This window comes from Rousettus aegyptiacus, unplaced genomic scaffold (genome assembly GCF_014176215.1).
Source record: "Rousettus aegyptiacus isolate mRouAeg1 unplaced genomic scaffold, mRouAeg1.p scaffold_m13_p_1, whole genome shotgun sequence".
NCBI lineage: Eukaryota > Metazoa > Chordata > Mammalia > Chiroptera > Pteropodidae > Rousettus > Rousettus aegyptiacus.
The window spans coordinates 93,178,395-93,194,705 of record NW_023416284.1 but is presented as its reverse complement, the minus strand read 5'-3'; the positions used below and the strand labels follow the sequence as shown (position 1 = coordinate 93,194,705).

The 16,311-nt window shown below is 43.9% G+C and overlaps 1 protein-coding gene across 4 annotated transcripts in view; it reads right to left on the bottom strand.

The window, feature by feature from the left end:
• The window catches only part of PPARD (peroxisome proliferator activated receptor delta), a 72,593-nt gene that overhangs the window by 53,962 nt on the left and 2,320 nt on the right, over positions 1 to 16,311 (bottom strand). For 3 of the 4 annotated variants that reach the window (XM_036239138.1, XM_016146900.2, XM_016146904.2), the window contains exon 2: positions 14,655 to 14,738. The exons of the other annotated variant lie outside the window; for it this stretch is intronic. The gene's annotated coding sequence lies outside the window, so the exon portion shown is untranslated. The remainder of the gene's footprint in view (positions 1 to 14,654; positions 14,739 to 16,311) is intronic. 4 annotated transcript variants of the gene reach the window in all.

Here is a 16,311-nt window from a genome sequence, read left to right as displayed (position 1 = left end):
TGTCCACACAAAAGGCTGTAAATGAATGTTCACAGCAGGCAAAAAATGAAAATAACCCAAATGTCCATCAACTGATAAATGGATAAACAAAAGGTGGTATTACCATACAATGGAATATTATTCAGCAGCCATAAAAAAGAATGAAGTACCATTACATACTACAACATAGGTGAAAGAAACCAGGCACAAAAGGTCACATATTATATGATTCCGTTTATATGAAATGTCCAATAGGAAAATCCATACAGAAGTCTAGTAGGTTGCCAGGGAACGAATGAAGGAAGGGTGGTTTTAGGTCTAACTATTAAAGAGGTACAGGGTTTGTTTTGGGGGTGATGGAAATGTTCCAGAATTAGATAGTGGCAATGGTTTTACAACACAATAAATATACTAATAATCACTGAAGTATATACTTTTAAATTGTGAATTTTATGTTATGTGAAGTATATCTCAATTCTAAAATGCTACAGAAATATATAGACTAGAAAACAAAATAAACTGATCACATTCAGCCTTATGGCTCAGTGATTCAGAAGTTTGTCCCTGTCCAGGCCCTACCACCCTGCAAGGCTGCCTGTCTGTCTCCTCCCCCTTTGTGTCCCCTGGCACTCTAGGCTGCTTGCCAGCCCTCTATGTCCCCTAAGACTTCCCACTTTCTGACTCTTGAGCAAGTCCTGTGTGCTTCACTGCACCCACCCCTCTTCTGGCAGATCCCCACCACCTACTCCAACCTACCCAAGACCATCTGGAGGCTGATGAGACACCAGCCCCAGGAGTCACCCCAGCTGAGCTGCCCAATGATCAGAACTGTGGTTACAAGCGTGTGTCAGCTGAGGGATATTGTTTCACATAGGAACTTAATTATAGCTCTGGAGTGGAGGAAGGGAGAAAGGGAGAGGAGCAGTACAGGCTTTGAGCCACACAGGAAGTTACCCTGCTCTGCAGCGCTAAGGTTATCTGTCAGGTCTGGCAAGGACCAGGATCCACAGGAAAACAAAATTGATCCTGTCAGGTGCACAGGAACACACATCTTACGGAAATCATCCCTGGCCCCATCGTGCAACACCAGCCTGTGTGCAGACCAGACAAAGATACCAAGTCTTAAATTATCCTCAGGGCTCAGATAGGCCTTTTTCTCACTACTGCAAGAGCCTCCCTTTATTCTGCAAGAAGTAAAGGGGAGGCATAGCTTGTTCCTCCCAGAATGCCTATCTTCAATTTTCTCCCTGGCTCTGAGTTGTTTTTCTAGAATGGAATCTTAACTGTGAATACTGAGGATGCTGGGAACATCTTCCTCATGCCTGACTACTATGCTCAGATCCCCACCTAGTATCCATGGGAATGTCAGAGAGCAGCTGCTGGCATACAGGTGTCGGTAAGGCATGATGACTGGGTATACCAGACTTGTCAAACCACCTGGCCTGGGCACTGCCAGGTGAAGAAAGAATAGGGTCTCATGGAGGAGTATGTCTCACCAAGACATTTCCTTCTCCCCCTTTTCTGGCCCACATCTGGGCCCCTTATTCTCCAGGCTTCTTCCTGGCCAGCTTGCTTGCCATCTCAGCAAGAAATCCCCACAGCCACCTGCCCTGACCCCCCAACCTATCATCCAGTTTCTTCTCACTGCTTCAAGACAGAGCCAAGGATCCAGGCCCTGCTCTCTGTCATTCATTCCAAGATCCCATCCCCAGCCTAGGAGTGAGGCCCTTCTTATCTCCTCTCTGTGCACCCTTTTTCTGAGCTCCTGAGAAGTTTCTCTCTCAAAGCTATGAAAAGAAACCTTCATACTGTAGGTGGTATCACTTTTCCAAGTTTGTATGGAAGGGAAAAAAATGACAGAGGGTGGGTAGGGAGACTAGATTTGGGGAAATAGGGAGGGGAGAGGGAGAAAAATGGCTGAAGAGAGGCAGACAGACTCCATGTACCTCTCTGTCCTCCACTCTTTAAGTGATTACAGCAATGAACAACCAGCGGGTGCTTCTCAAATGCCTCCCTTAGGGTAAAATGCTTGTCTTTGCTCACTCATAAATAGCAGGGAAGGTCAAAGCTCAAACAGAGACAAAAAGAAATCATCTGAAAAATAGGAAAGGGAAGTCACAAAACAATGTTAAGCGATATTCCATTTTTGAAAGGAAAAATAGGTACATACAATCATGGTAAAATCTGAAAGAACATAGACCAAAAGCGTTCACTTATGGATGGCATGATTATGTATGACTTTTAATTTCTTCTTGGTGCTTATCTATATTTTCTAATTGTCTATATAAAATAAGTTTTATTTGTGTAATTAAAACATTTTTAAAATAAATTAAAAGGTAGCCCAAGTGCCACCTCCACATCCTAGAAAAGAGTTTTCTAAATTCCCACAATCCTGGACATTGGTGGCATCTGATTAATTTCTACGCCCCCAAATACAAGTTTCCGAAGGTGTCTTTCACTGTTACTAGCTAGATAAATAGCTTGCCAGAGGCAAGCCCTTCTTCGAAAACCTCAGGCCCAACCACCCAGAACCACCTGACAGTATTTATAACCATGGGACAGGCTCTGACCCTTCCAGAGCTCATATCCAAAAGCCAGAGCCTCAGAAAGGTGAAAAAGCAAAAGGAAGGTCTAGGGGCTACTGACATTCTGAGGTTGGAAAATTCCTCACCTGACCTAGCTGCCTCCCCCAGGGCTCAGGTAGGGACTCGCAGGGGTGGATTGCAGGCAGCTACCATGGGAATTACACTGTGAGCTTCTTTAGGCAATCACTGACTAAAGTCAACACCTGCTCCAGCCAACTTTCAGATACAAAGAGGAAGACAACTAATCTTGAAGTTCTGTTCAGTCTCACCAACATTTACTGGCATCTATCTATGGTGCTGGGTGCCAGGGGTTCAGAGATATGCTAATAATAAATCAACACTCAAAGAGCACCTTCTCTGTGCCTTTATGTGTATGAGCTCTTTTAATCTTCAAGTTATCTCTGAGAGGTAAGATCTATAGCTATCTCTCTCCCCTCACAGATGAGGAAGCTGTCAAGGGATAAAGCTACTTGTCCAAGGCCACTAGCAGAGTCAGAACTTAGTCCCACACAGACTGATTCTTAAAAACTATTCCATATTCCCTCAAAGTCCTTATCCTCAGAAATAGCCAGGGAGCTAGAAATGCAAAGATTGCTACCTGCTACTTCCTATTCTGCTCCAGGGTAAAGCTAATTCCCTTCTGAAAAGCCAAAGAAATGGACTGTGACATCCTTCTGTCCAGGATCCTCTGGGCCTACAGCTGGCCTGAGGATGGGCCATCAAGACAGGCAGGTAAGCACAGTCCTCAGAATTTGGCCACGGCCACCACTGAGATGCCACCTATACCTACCTCTTCTGATTCCCAATATCTTCGCTCACCCCATCACCTGCCTCCAGCCAGGAAGTGGGAGCAGAAATAAATACACCTCTCTAAAAATAAACCAGGGATGGTAAGGTGCAAGAAAGGAAAAAAAAGAGAAACTGCTGGTTTGAGCCCAGTAAATCCTGCTGGTTTAGGTAGGGCCTGTATTGCTAAGCAGGACAGTTACCAAGAACCCTTTGGCCTCTGCTCACAGCCTGTGGGTGCATACTTGCACACATTTGCACTTGACTGGAAAGCACAGGCTAAGATGACATGAGCAAGAACAGCAGGGTTACTGAACTGAGAACAGGGACTCCAAAGGGCTCAAACCCCAGCTCTGTTACTCAGTTGCGTGACTTGGGCAAATTGCTGAATCTCTGTAATCCTACTCCTCCTCACCTGCTAAGCGAGTAGACCAATACCCACTTTGCATGCTGGTGTAAGGGTGAGTGAGCTAATCCATGGGGTGAAGTGTGGCTCAAGGGAGAATTTGAAAAAGGCAAATTCCCTTCCTTCCTTCTCTCCATATGTGCACATCTGGACCATCTTCTCTTTCTTTTCTTCTTTCATCAGACTGAAACAGACTGATTAACCACTTGAAGCATAGATTGTTTCTTTTCTCCTATGAGTCCCTCCTACCTTACATGCCTGGCCCACCAATTTGCTGTTTATGCTTTATGGTTCTAGAAGGCTGCTTGCTGCTTTGGAACAGATCCAGGGAGCTGCTAAGCACTGCCATTTTCAGGGGCTCCTCTGCCCATTGACCTGGAATGAGACTCTGCAGGGGGCCCAAAGCCTGCCAACATTTTGCTTCTGCTCGGTGAGCAAGAAGAGACTCTGCTGTGCTCAAAAGCAGGGAGTGTTCCCTGAAGCCAACTCCAGTCTGGCCGGTCATGCAGGTACTTTCTAAACTGGAAAAATTAAATTCAGCCAGCTATAGCTCTGTGGAGAGTCCCTGCTTTGTAGTGATCAAAGACACAGGCTTTAATCACTTGGGTTCAAATCTCTGTTGTACTATTAATTAGCTGTGCATCTTTAGGTAACTTTCCTAACCACTCTGAGCCTCGGCATCCTTATCTATAAAAGGGATACAATGATTTCTACTTCTCAGGGTTGTGTGGATTAAACAAGGCAACACATGTAAAATGAATAGCACAGTGTATTCGACACATAAGAGCCATATTCTACTTAGTATCTACTGGCTTCTGCTGGGAATGGAAAGCAGATTAGACACAGGTGAGCCCAGCTCTTGATAAACTCACAGTCCAATAACAGAGCCTAGAATGCAGGCAATAATTTCACCATAATGTACCATGGTAAGTGCCAAGCCAGAGTGAGAAAGGAGCCTCCCAGACCAGACCTGAAGTGGAGGAAGTGGGGAGAAGGAGGCAATGGGGAAAGACTCTGCCAAAATCAAAAATCTCAGTTGTCTCCACTGAGCTTCAACTAAGGGAGGGGCAACAACTGGGAAAAGGGTCCTAGAGTGAACATGCCAGCTTAAGTTTCCTTCTATGAATGTCTGAATGTTGCCCCATGAAATGACTTCCCAGACAGGGCTCTGGTATAGGCTAATGTCAGGGCCATTCTGTGGGAAGAAACCCACTTGGGCTGCCCATCCAGTCACCCTTCCACCCAACAAATGCTTGGCGAACATCTCTGTACAAGGCACTTGCCCATTAAGGAGTCAATTTCTAGGGAGATAATCTCTGATCTATCTCACCCATCAGGACTGAGGACGTGACCGTGCACTGTAAGCTGCTTCCTTGAGACACAACAAGGTCTCTGACTCATAGAGAACATCAGATGGACAAACCAGTTCTTCCTCATAGAAGTAGAAAGCAGAAAGGAGGGCAAGGTTCAGGCTACAGTTCACTGAGAGAAAGCAGTGTATGGGCAGAAGTTCTGGGAGTGCTAGAACCAAGATCACGAGAGGTTATATACAAGTTGCCCAGAGTGGGGGTACAAAAGTGAAACACATACAGATGGTCCTGCTAGTGCGGGAAAAGACAAGTCTACCCCAGGCTTGCAGGGGACAGAGGCAGGCCTTGGCCTGAGTACGGATGTGCTTACTGGGTCAGGGAATGGGCTAGAAAAGAGACTAAATATTTTTTTAAAAGGTGACACACTATAAAGATACAAAAGGCAAATTCTGAGGAAATGTTGTAAATATACTGGGGTATTAAAATGCCATAAAGAAAGTCATAAGAATCAGACACTGTAACAGAATATAAATAAGGCTGGATTGACGCCATTTTTATAGGAAGCATTCTGCAATTTGAGAATAACCTGGTGATCTTCATTTGGGAGATATAAATTACTTTAGGTCAATTTGCTTATTCCTAAAGATATTTTAGTTTTTAATAATATATTTATTACCGATGATTTTTTATTTTTTCAATGACACTCTATCTGGTGCCATTATTAAAAGTAGGTTCTGGGCAGTCTCGTAGGACTATAAAATCGGGGTCACAGGCATGGCGAACTTAATCCACAGAGACAATTTGTGCTGGCTCCCAGATGACGACGAAGCTTACCATGGACTACTGACACACTGTCATTCTGGAAAGTTGCCATAGCTCCAGAACTGTCACAGGATCACTATCCAGGGAGAGAGTGACTTTTCAAGCTGAGTTTACTTGACCTTTTGGGATCTGAGTCTCAGGAACTCAAGCAACACTGTGAGGACCTACAGGAGGCAGAGTCCTGAAGTTGGACATGGCCACTCCAATGGAATGGGAGAATGAGTGCTCAGGGACGTGGGGGGTGGGGATGGAGTGAGTGCTGAGGACCCAGGTAACAACCATAACTGTGTAGTGGCACCAGCTTGTGTGCTTCGTTCTCTTCCTTTGGCAGCCCCCAGGCCCCTGGCTTGAGTAACAAGGAAGAAGACAGGCTGTGGTACCGCTCCTGGGAGGGAAGTACAGGTAGCTGAGGGAGCTGTTAAGAAAAGTATTTTAGGTTTAAGAGAGTATTTCAGGTGGGCCTCTACCTGAAGAACTCTTCTCACACGTGGCTCAGTCTCCTCTTTCAGCTCAACTATTACTGCAGGACCCACACTGGGTAGACCAGGAGGGGTGAAGTGGAAAGAGTGGCAGGCTTGGAGGCCCTCATGGGGCTAAAATGGGTGATGGAAGTGGGACCCTCCGAGAGCACCCCAGAACTGCCTGGTGAAAGCGGCCAACCTGCACTTCTAAGTACACAGCTCCCCACACCACCACTGACAGGGGAACTGTTTTTATTAGTCACAAAGAGGAGGATTTTTTCCCCCATTTTTAATATTCTAAGTTGACTATATTTACCTGCTGATATTATTCCCTAGTTATGATGTGACAAATATTCTATGGAAAGAACTGAGGAACACAGGCACAAAGACCAAGAGGTAGTATGGGAAGAGAGGAATGAAGAGAAAAAGGGCCACATGCAGTAAGAGATTTTATAGTATTTCAGGGTCACTTGTGAGCTGGCCCCCAGTCACATCTCTGATCTCATCTACTATTCTCCTCCTCCCCTGCTCTGCTCCACCCACACTGGCCTCCATTCCTCAAACACACCAGCCATGTTCCTGCCTCAGGGTATTTGTACTTGCTTACCTCTGCCTGAAGAACTCGTCCCACACATGGCCCAGTCTCCTCTTTCAGCTCAAATATATTCTCAGTGGGGCTGTCCCAAAGCCCTCTATTTAAAACTGCCACTACCTCTTTCCTGCTTTATTTTTTGACATAGCACTTATCACCATGTCATGCTATTTACTTAATTCTGGCTCCCTTCTGTGCCTCCCGCCACAACTATTGTGAGAACAGGAGATATCTATGTTGTTCACTCCATCCCCAGTGCCTAGAATAGTGCCTAGCACATAGAAAGTACCTGATAAATACCCACTGAATGAACTGAAAGAAGAAGAGTGGAGGGGAAGACGGAATTAGTTAAATTTAAACCAATACTGGATCCTTAACAGTCTGAAAGAAGTCCTTTATTATTGACCTAACTGAAGATGTAGGGTGAGTTCCAAAAGCAAGGCTCAGATACTATCTAAGGACTTCTCTTTGGCTCCCAAGAAGTCCCTAAAAGGTTACTCTGAGAGCATATTGTCTCAAATATCGTTCTGGAAAGAGGATGAACCTAGATCTCTAACTATCATGAAAGGGATGCTCTAATCGGCCATAAAATAAGAACAAGGATCAGCCAGTCACCACTCATGCCTAGAGGTGGATGAGCCCGGTAGTAGTTTCCTGCTGCCACTGTAACAAATTACCACAGACTTAGTGGCTTAAACAAAATTTATGTATTCTCTTACAGTTCTGGAGGTCAAAAATCCAAAATTAGTTTCACTGGGCCAAAATCAAGGTATTGGCAGGGCCTTGCTTTCTCCAAAAGTTCTAGGGGAGCATTTGTTTCCTTGCCTTTTCCAGCTTCTAGAGCTGCATTCCTTGCCTCCCTTTGGCTCCATCTTCGGAGCCAGCACTGTAGCATCTTGCTGTAGTCACACTGCCTTCTATAACAAATCGCCCTTTGAAAGGACACTTGTGATTGCACTTAGGGCCCACTCAGATAATCCAGGATAATCTCCCATCTCAAGATTCGTAATTTAATAGCATCTGCAAAGTCTATTTTGCCAGAGAAGGTAGCATCCACAGGCACCAGTGTTTACAGCCTGGTTATCCTTGGGGACTATTACCCAGTATACCACTACAGAAGAGACAAACTCCGAGAGCTGGAAAAAAACGTAGTTCAAACCTCTAGTCTACGTGAAAAAAAGAGTCAGATCGGGAGTCTTGGCAGCATCCCTGGCCAGGGTCTTCCTTTTGTTGCAATCGCTTGCTATTAGCTGGGGGGTAGAACATTAATTTAATGGAACTGTGCATTTTAGTTCTTGAAGGGCCTCCTTAGAAGAGAAGGGTAGAGAAAGACTGCTGTGATGACAGAGCTAGATCAGCTGGTAATGTCTGACACCAAGAACTGTCAGGTTAATGACAGTCCACATGCCACATGTTACCAGCTCTGCCCTACATGGCATCTCTGGGAGCTACAGGAAGGTGGCTTCTGCCCAGACACTAAAAGACTTGGAGAAATACAACCACTACAAGAGATGGCTTTACACCTCAGACACTGTTCCTCTGTTGTGTAGGCACCACATGGTTTCTTACTCAGCTGGAACATGCTTCTCATTGTGAACCATTTCACCCCACCCCCCAAACTCTCAAGGGCTCAGTGAGATGACTGATTTCCAATGTAAGAACTATATGTTTATCCTACTGTTTTTATTGATAAAATGTTCACCAGTGGACCCAGCTAGCTAGAAATATATAGTGGGAGAAATGATAGATCAGTGGTTCATATTCACCAGGGGTGATTCTGCCCACTAGGGGACCTGTGGCAATGTCTGCAGACATTCTTGGTTTTCACAGCTGTGGGAGTAGGGCTATCAGCATCTAGTGGGTAGAAACCAGGGATGACGTTAAATATCCTACAATACACAGAAAGCCCACACAACAGAGAATTACCCAGCCCAAAATGGCTGTAGTGCTGAGGCTGAGAAACCCTGCGCTAGAGAAAATGGAACTAGAGGCAAAGAAAGTAAAGTGAGAATTGCAAATAAGGAAATGCGTCAGGCAATTAAGGGAAATTAAGGAAAAGCACACCTTGTTTGCTTATTTGGAAAAGGCAATAGTGAACAGCACTCTAGGTTCTGGTAAATTCAAGGATGACCTGTTTGTGAGGAGAGAGTGGCCCTGCAGATCGTTGTGTATGCAGGGCAGCCTGCTTGGCCAATGCTGCCATTGGGAGAGCAAAGTTTGCTGGTACTTCCATCAGAGTGGTAGCCAAACAACTCTGTGCCTCTGAAGTTATAACTCTTGCATGAGGGAAGTGCCAAAAGCAGTAATAAGATAAGGAACAAGGAATTAGAGCAGATCACAAACAAAAGCAATGAAAATCTGTTTTAAAATATCTATTAGTATAATAATATAGAAATGAACTTAAGCATGAGGTGGTTTTCTTAAGATACCCTGGAGCATCCCCCTTCTGTATCCTCCTCATGAGAGAACACTTTCAAAGCTGTGTCACTATTAGCTGTGGAGAATTTGGTAATGGTCCCAGGAGAGCTGCTGCTGAGATGACGACAAGGCTGGGTAAAGTAAGGCTATGAAGATTGGGCTAAAAATAAAAAGAAGGGGTGCTGCAATGCACTGCCCAGAATGCCAACACTTTTCAACAGAAAATGAAGACTCCTCATTCTGAGGCTGGGCTCCTAGTACCGTAGCCTGTAAATTAGGGAAGAAACTGGTTCAGAAAGTCCTAACTCAGAACCTAGCTAAGCAGAAATGGAACAAACCAACACTTACGGAGGTTCATTTTCATCATGAAGTCTTAACTCCACGCACTAGAGCTAAGTGTCATATCCAGGTTTGCCCAACACCAAATCCACTCCAGCTCGTCCCACGGTCTCTTCACAGACAGAAAGAGCTATAGAGAGACAGGGCAAGGACAGGAGGTGCTAAAAACAGTGCCTAGCGCGTAGCAGGTACCCCAAAAATACCCACTGAATGAATGGAAGAAGAGTGGAGGGGAAGATGGAATTAGAATCAAATTTAAACCAATACTGGATCCAGGGCCCCAGGGAACCAGAGAAGAGCCAACTTTTTGTTAACACTGTAGTTCATGCAGAACCATCTCTTAGTCTCAAGCAGTTCCTCCAATGTCATCCTCCTTCAAATTCTTTATGCTCTTTTCACCTGACACCCTTCTTTCCCTCTTTATCTTTCTCCCTATCACCTTCTTTCTTTTTCTCACTTTCTAATGGTCTATGATATTGAACTTAAAGTGTATTTGAAACATTGTTAGTAGTATTACTGGAAACTCTATTATTTCCTTTTTAATAAATTGTGATTAACTTTTAAATGTGCCTTGACAATAAAACCTAAATTGAGTTGCCTTTTAATTTTTGTGAACCCTTTAATCTCTCCTGTATATCAGTATCCCTAAACAACAAGGGTTGGAGGTAGAGGTGCTACCCCGCCCCTGCTCTGAGTACCCAATCTGTGTGACAGATAGATCAAAATCACCTTACATTTAAATAACTGCAGAAATCTCCTACCTAACCTCTCTACCTCCATTCTTTCTCCATTCAATTTACCCTTTTACAATATTAAGGCAAACACTCCTTGCTTCAAACCCGTCAATGACCCAAAGAACATAAAGTGAAAATTCCTTCACCTAGCATTCAATAGCCTCTATCAACCTACTACAAATTTCTTAACAATGGTTTCCAGGAATAGAAATCATGAGAAGATGTACTTTTCTCCTAGAAGTATTCATATGCAGATCAGGTTATCTCACATAAGGGATGCTAAAAAGTAGTAGCTGGTCTCCAAGGAGGCCTCTCTCCCCCTCAATTAACCATGCCTCTTGGTATTCACACACTTTTGCGGTTTTCTCCCTCAACCTGAACAGGTCCTATGACCAAGAAAATATAGAGGAAGTGACACTTTGTGACTTCTAAAGCTAAGTCATGAGAAACCTTCCCATTTATGGCTGGATCTCTCAGTACACTCACTCTTGGGGTTTCTGCTCAGAATCCAAATGGCATGCTATAAGAAGCCCAAAGTACATGTAGAGGCCACATGCAGGCCCCCTAGTCAACAGCCAGCATCAAGTGCTAGCCATGCGAGTGAACTGGTATGGACATTCAGCCCAGCTGAATCTTCAGATGACTCCTATCCCAGCCTCCATTCGATTATAGCAACATGAGAGCCCCCTAAGCGAGGGCTGCCCAGCTGAGCTCAGTCAACCCACAGAACAATTAAAGATGACAAAGTGCCAATTTCACTTACGAATGTTCTAGATGAACCAATAAAAACTAACTTCATTAAATCTTGACCCTTGAGTACATGTCTTTTAAATATTCTGTGTAACAAAACAGGAGTTATACGATTGTCTCAAGAAAAAGGACTTTTCGCAATTGAGTTGCAAGCTAAAGCAGTCATTTTTTTCATGAAACAAATTTTACTTGAAAGAAAAGATGAACAAACGAACTATAATTATTTAGACTTGGGTATTTGATAAACTTTTTCTTAAAAATGAATGACATGAGACTGTCACTTCAAGAAAAAAACCTGACAGTATGGCACTCATGATAAAAATCAAGTTTTCAAGAGAAAAGTCAAATTATAGAAAACTTGTATGCGCCAGTGTGAATTTGACAGCTTCTCAACACTTGAAGACTTTTTTTGATGAGATCAGTGGTGTTATTAACGAATAATTAATTTACTAATGTTGTAAAATGAAATGTCAACATTTAGAAAATCCCTATAACTCACTGAACCAAAGATCAATTCGAAGTAAAAGATCCAATTCAAAGTCCAAGATGGACCAATGGATTTTAATGTCGTAAAGCATGAAAAGTTTGTTGACAAGGTGTTAAACCCACTTGTCAAGTTTTGGTATCATACCAAAAAACAATATCCGCATTATCTGAAAAACATCAAAATACTCCTCTCTCAACTATATATCTATGTGAAACCGGAATTTCTTCAGATCCTTCAAATAAAACATTTTAAAATATTGAACATAGAAGCAGTTATGAAAAATCAGCTGGCTTATTAAACCAGATATTAAAAGAGATAAGCAAAAAATGTAAAACAAGGGGGTGACTCCATAGTGTAGTGGTTAGCACATCTGCTTTACATGCAGAAGGCCCTGGGTTCGTGCCCCAGGTGGAGCCATGGACCATACCCCGGGTGCGTGGCCCTGGGTGTATCCACAAGTGTGCGGGGGAAGACGCCCCACCTTGAGAGATCCAGTTCTTAAAAGAAGGGAAACGGCAACATCCATAGGTCAGGGGTGGAAGCGGGGCCAGAATTAAAGAAAGGAAAAAAAATGTAAAACAATGTCACTCCTCACATCTTTTTTGTCTTGAAAAATAGCTATTTCTCATTTAAAATGTCACTTATGAGAAAAAATGTCACATGATAAATCTAATGAGTTTATTATAGCAAGTGAATTAATAAGTCAGTAAATTAAAAATTTCCTCATTTTTAATTTCTAATTTGATAAACAAAATTGCTTTATTTTTAAGAGTGTAAAGGGGTTTTGAGGCCAAAAAGTTTGACAATCACTGTTTTAAGGTGTTCTAAAGTTGGGACTGCAAATTGGTGTGGCTACTATGGAAAGTGGTATGGAGGTTCCTCAAAAAACTAAGAATTGACTGATCATATGATCCAGCAATCCCTCTACTGGGTATTTACCCCAAAGACTTAAAAACTCATATTTGAAAAGATATTTGCACACTGATGTTCATAGCAGCATTATTCACAGTGGCCACGCAACCAAAGTGACAGATGATTGGCTAAAGAAACAGTGGTACGTACATACAATGTAATTTTACTCAGCCATTAGAAGAGATGAAATACTGCCATTTGCAAAAACATGGATAGACCTCGAAATAATTATACTAAGCGAAATAAACCAGACAGAAAAGGTTGAAAATCACATGATATCACATATGTGGGCTATAAACCTAAAAGCAACAAATGAACAGGACAAACAAACAGAGACTCGTGGACATGGACAATGGACAATGGACTAGTGGTTACCTGAAGGGAGTGGCGGGGCGAGGGGGTGGGGGAATAAAGTGTTAAAAAAATTATGTATATATAGTATGAAAAAACAAATAAACTGGCATTTAAAAAAAAATTAAAAATAAAATGTTCTAAAGTTGCCTTCAAAATAAACAAACTTTCTTCACAACTCAATCCGAAATCTAGCTTCTTCAGGAGCAAAGCCATCCTGAATGATGACTTGTTCCCCGAAGTGAGTATCCTTATACAGTACCATGTTCTTAGTACTCACCAACTCTCCAATATTTTTAAGATCTTTTTGTGCATATGTCTTCTCTCCCCACTAGGCTGAACACACAGGGCATGAGGGCAGCCAAGGACCACACCTTGCCCACAAAAGTGCCTCAGTAGGAAAGACTAAAATGGCAACACCACAGTTTTTTTAGGTTAACACTGAAAATCTGATAAAGCTCTAACTTCACCTTTGCCAAGGGAAACTAAGAAAGAAAACTGGCTGGAACTGGGAGCCCAGCTCAGAGATGAATTGAACAACTGACCCCTGGACATGCACAACTGCTCCACTACGGCTAGCTGCTGCTAAACGTACGACAAAGCGAATCAACTCAACTCAGTAGCTCTATCTGCTCAGGGGAAAATTCTACCCCATCTCCTCTCGGGGAACCTCAGAAGCCTCCCCAACCCCCCTTCTTCCTCCTTCACTTACCCTTCAGAGGAAAGGACTTGGTATGGGTTTGAGAACAGAAGGGGCCCCTGCCTGAGGCCTTCCTGCAAGATCCACAAACAACCTAACCCCTACAGACAGACAGACACATGGGCTCAGCACCCTGTTTGGCAACAGGAAAACTCGCAGGGTGTTAAAGGCAGAGAAAGGGAAGTGAAGCCCATAAATAGCTATGGAATTACCGAACTTCAGAGATTAAAACAAATCATAAAGGAGTCCCATGTTTCCTCTGGCCCCCAGCGGGAACCCCACCACAGGCCAGCCTCCCAAACAGTTGGGACAATGAACATCAAATCCTCTGGAGCTCCCCTTCTGAGAGTTATAAAACCTGCCTGGCATCCTGAGAACAGGGAAACAGCAATGGGAAGCCCAGAGCATTGTTCAAACTCTGGTGAGGACCCACTACCCCAGTAGAGACAGAAGAAATAATTCTGTATATTATGCCCAGCTTCCATACTTGTCAGCAAACTATAGTCCCATGAGACAGGTACAGATTTTTTTTTTTACGATTGTCATTTCCCAAATGCCAGTACTGTGCCCAGTATATAGAAGGTACTCAAAAATGTTTGTTGCATAAATGAAAGAGAATGATGGTCACCATCTTTGTGGTCTGGAACTCATATGGGCAGAGAAGAAAGTGTATACATTCATTCATTCATTCAACAAATATTTATTTAGCCATCTTCTCTGTGCCAGGCACTGTCCTAGACACAATAGGGAACAAAATAAATCCCTGTCCTTGTGGAGTTTATATTTTAGTGAGTATAAAGGTAAAAAGCTCAATACTCCCTCAAAACTAAGTAAGCCACAGATATTCAATAATATTTAGTAAGTGCCTGCTATGTTCAAGTGATGAGTCCAAATGATATGACAGGCACCTGACATCTGGGACTCAGCCCTAGTGAAATAACTTCATCTTCTAGGCCAGGACCCTAAATCTGGGATGTGTGTGTTTGTTGTTGGAGGCACTTGGGGGAAGGAAATGTGATTACCTCTTTGATGCATCTGTCCTCATCTGTTGGTGAGCAGAAGCCACTGCGTGAGTACCACGTACATGCCCAAAACACCACAAAACACTGCAGGACAGAAAGAAAGCCAACGTCTTTAGCTGAGAGGTGCCAGGGCGCAGAAAAGTAACTCTAATGTGTTATAATTAAATAAAGGCTCAAAGGGTGCTCGCAAGGAAAACTGGCTCTTCCTTTGTTCCTCACACACACACTGAGATGTTATTTTGAGCCCGAGTCAGCAAATATTTCCCAATTTTGGAAGTAGTCTCCTCATTTCCAAGTAAGAAGACACTGTCTTTGTTGATTGTACCAGGGTGGGGCAGAAGGTGCTGGCAAGGTAAAGAAGGAGCTGGAGGTCAACAGTCCCAATGGGTGGCAGCTCATAAATGGAGATGCCCTGAGTCATACTTGTTCCTTGAGCAAAGCCCCATGGAGACTATATAGTCACACCCCAGTCACCAGCCTCTGAGTTATAAAGGCCAGGAACTATCTTCCAAGCAAGAAGACCCACATGTCTGAAACCTGATGCAAGAGGCTGTTTCCTCCCTGCCAGACTCAAGCAAGTGCCCAGCTCTCCTCTGACACTGTGGAACCCAGCTGCACAAGTAGCTCCTCCCCCTGGATCCAGAGGTATGAAAAAATGCTCAGGGACATCAAACCATCGACAAAAAGCAGCCACTGGGGTAATCTGGGACAACATGGAATAGACAAGGCCATCAGGCACAGAACTTCTGACATGACACAAGCAAGAGACTGACAAAGTCCATGCAAATGCTACATAGGAAGAAGAGTGTTCCCAGCATGGATAGTGCTGGGCAGTGGGGGGGCTTCTGGTAGTTCTACAGGAGCCCCACAATTTAGCCTCCCATCTGGCAGGGATCACCCCAGGAGGGGGGCCTTGGTGACAGGATACAGCTGAAGACTTTAGAAACAACATATCCAACCTTTCCTGAGAGAGAGGAGCTACACAGTCCCAGGATATGCCAGCACCTGTAGGCCCTGAAGACAGTTTGCAGAGCAGCCAAGACAGCCACAGTCTATCCAAAGTAGAGGCCTACTATCTTCCCAGGCCAGCACCCAACACTGGGTGTCCTCTCACCAGGTCCTGGGGGAAAGGGTCTGAGGGACCACACGTAGAGCTGGCAGGCTGAAGAAGGGCAATTCTTCCTGAGTGGGCTGGGGCATACATCAACAAAGGAAGAAAGTAGTGGTGGAGAGGCAGGGAGAAAGCCAGCCAAACAAGAGTGGTTTAGTAAACTTAGCTCATTTATGGGCTACACCATCTACAGAATAATGTCAGAGGTATGTCTGCTCACACCATTGAAAAAAGACAGCAGGCTGACCCAAGCCCTATAAAAATATCACTGGATGGGAACTTGGTAATTGACAATTATGACTACTCACTCAGAGAAAGGCAGAGTGGATAAACTGTAAGAAACTATCTGGCCAGGGTTGCTGGTGCCCAAGCTGCTCCACAAGGACTGGGCTTGACCTCTTCTCAAGCCCTCACCTACTGCCTCAGTGGAGACTATAGGTGGGCAAAGACAGAAGAGTAGCAAACTGCTCAAGGGCCAGAGATTGGACTAAATTACCATCAAACATAACCTCAACTTCATTAGAATGACCCATTACAACCCTGGAA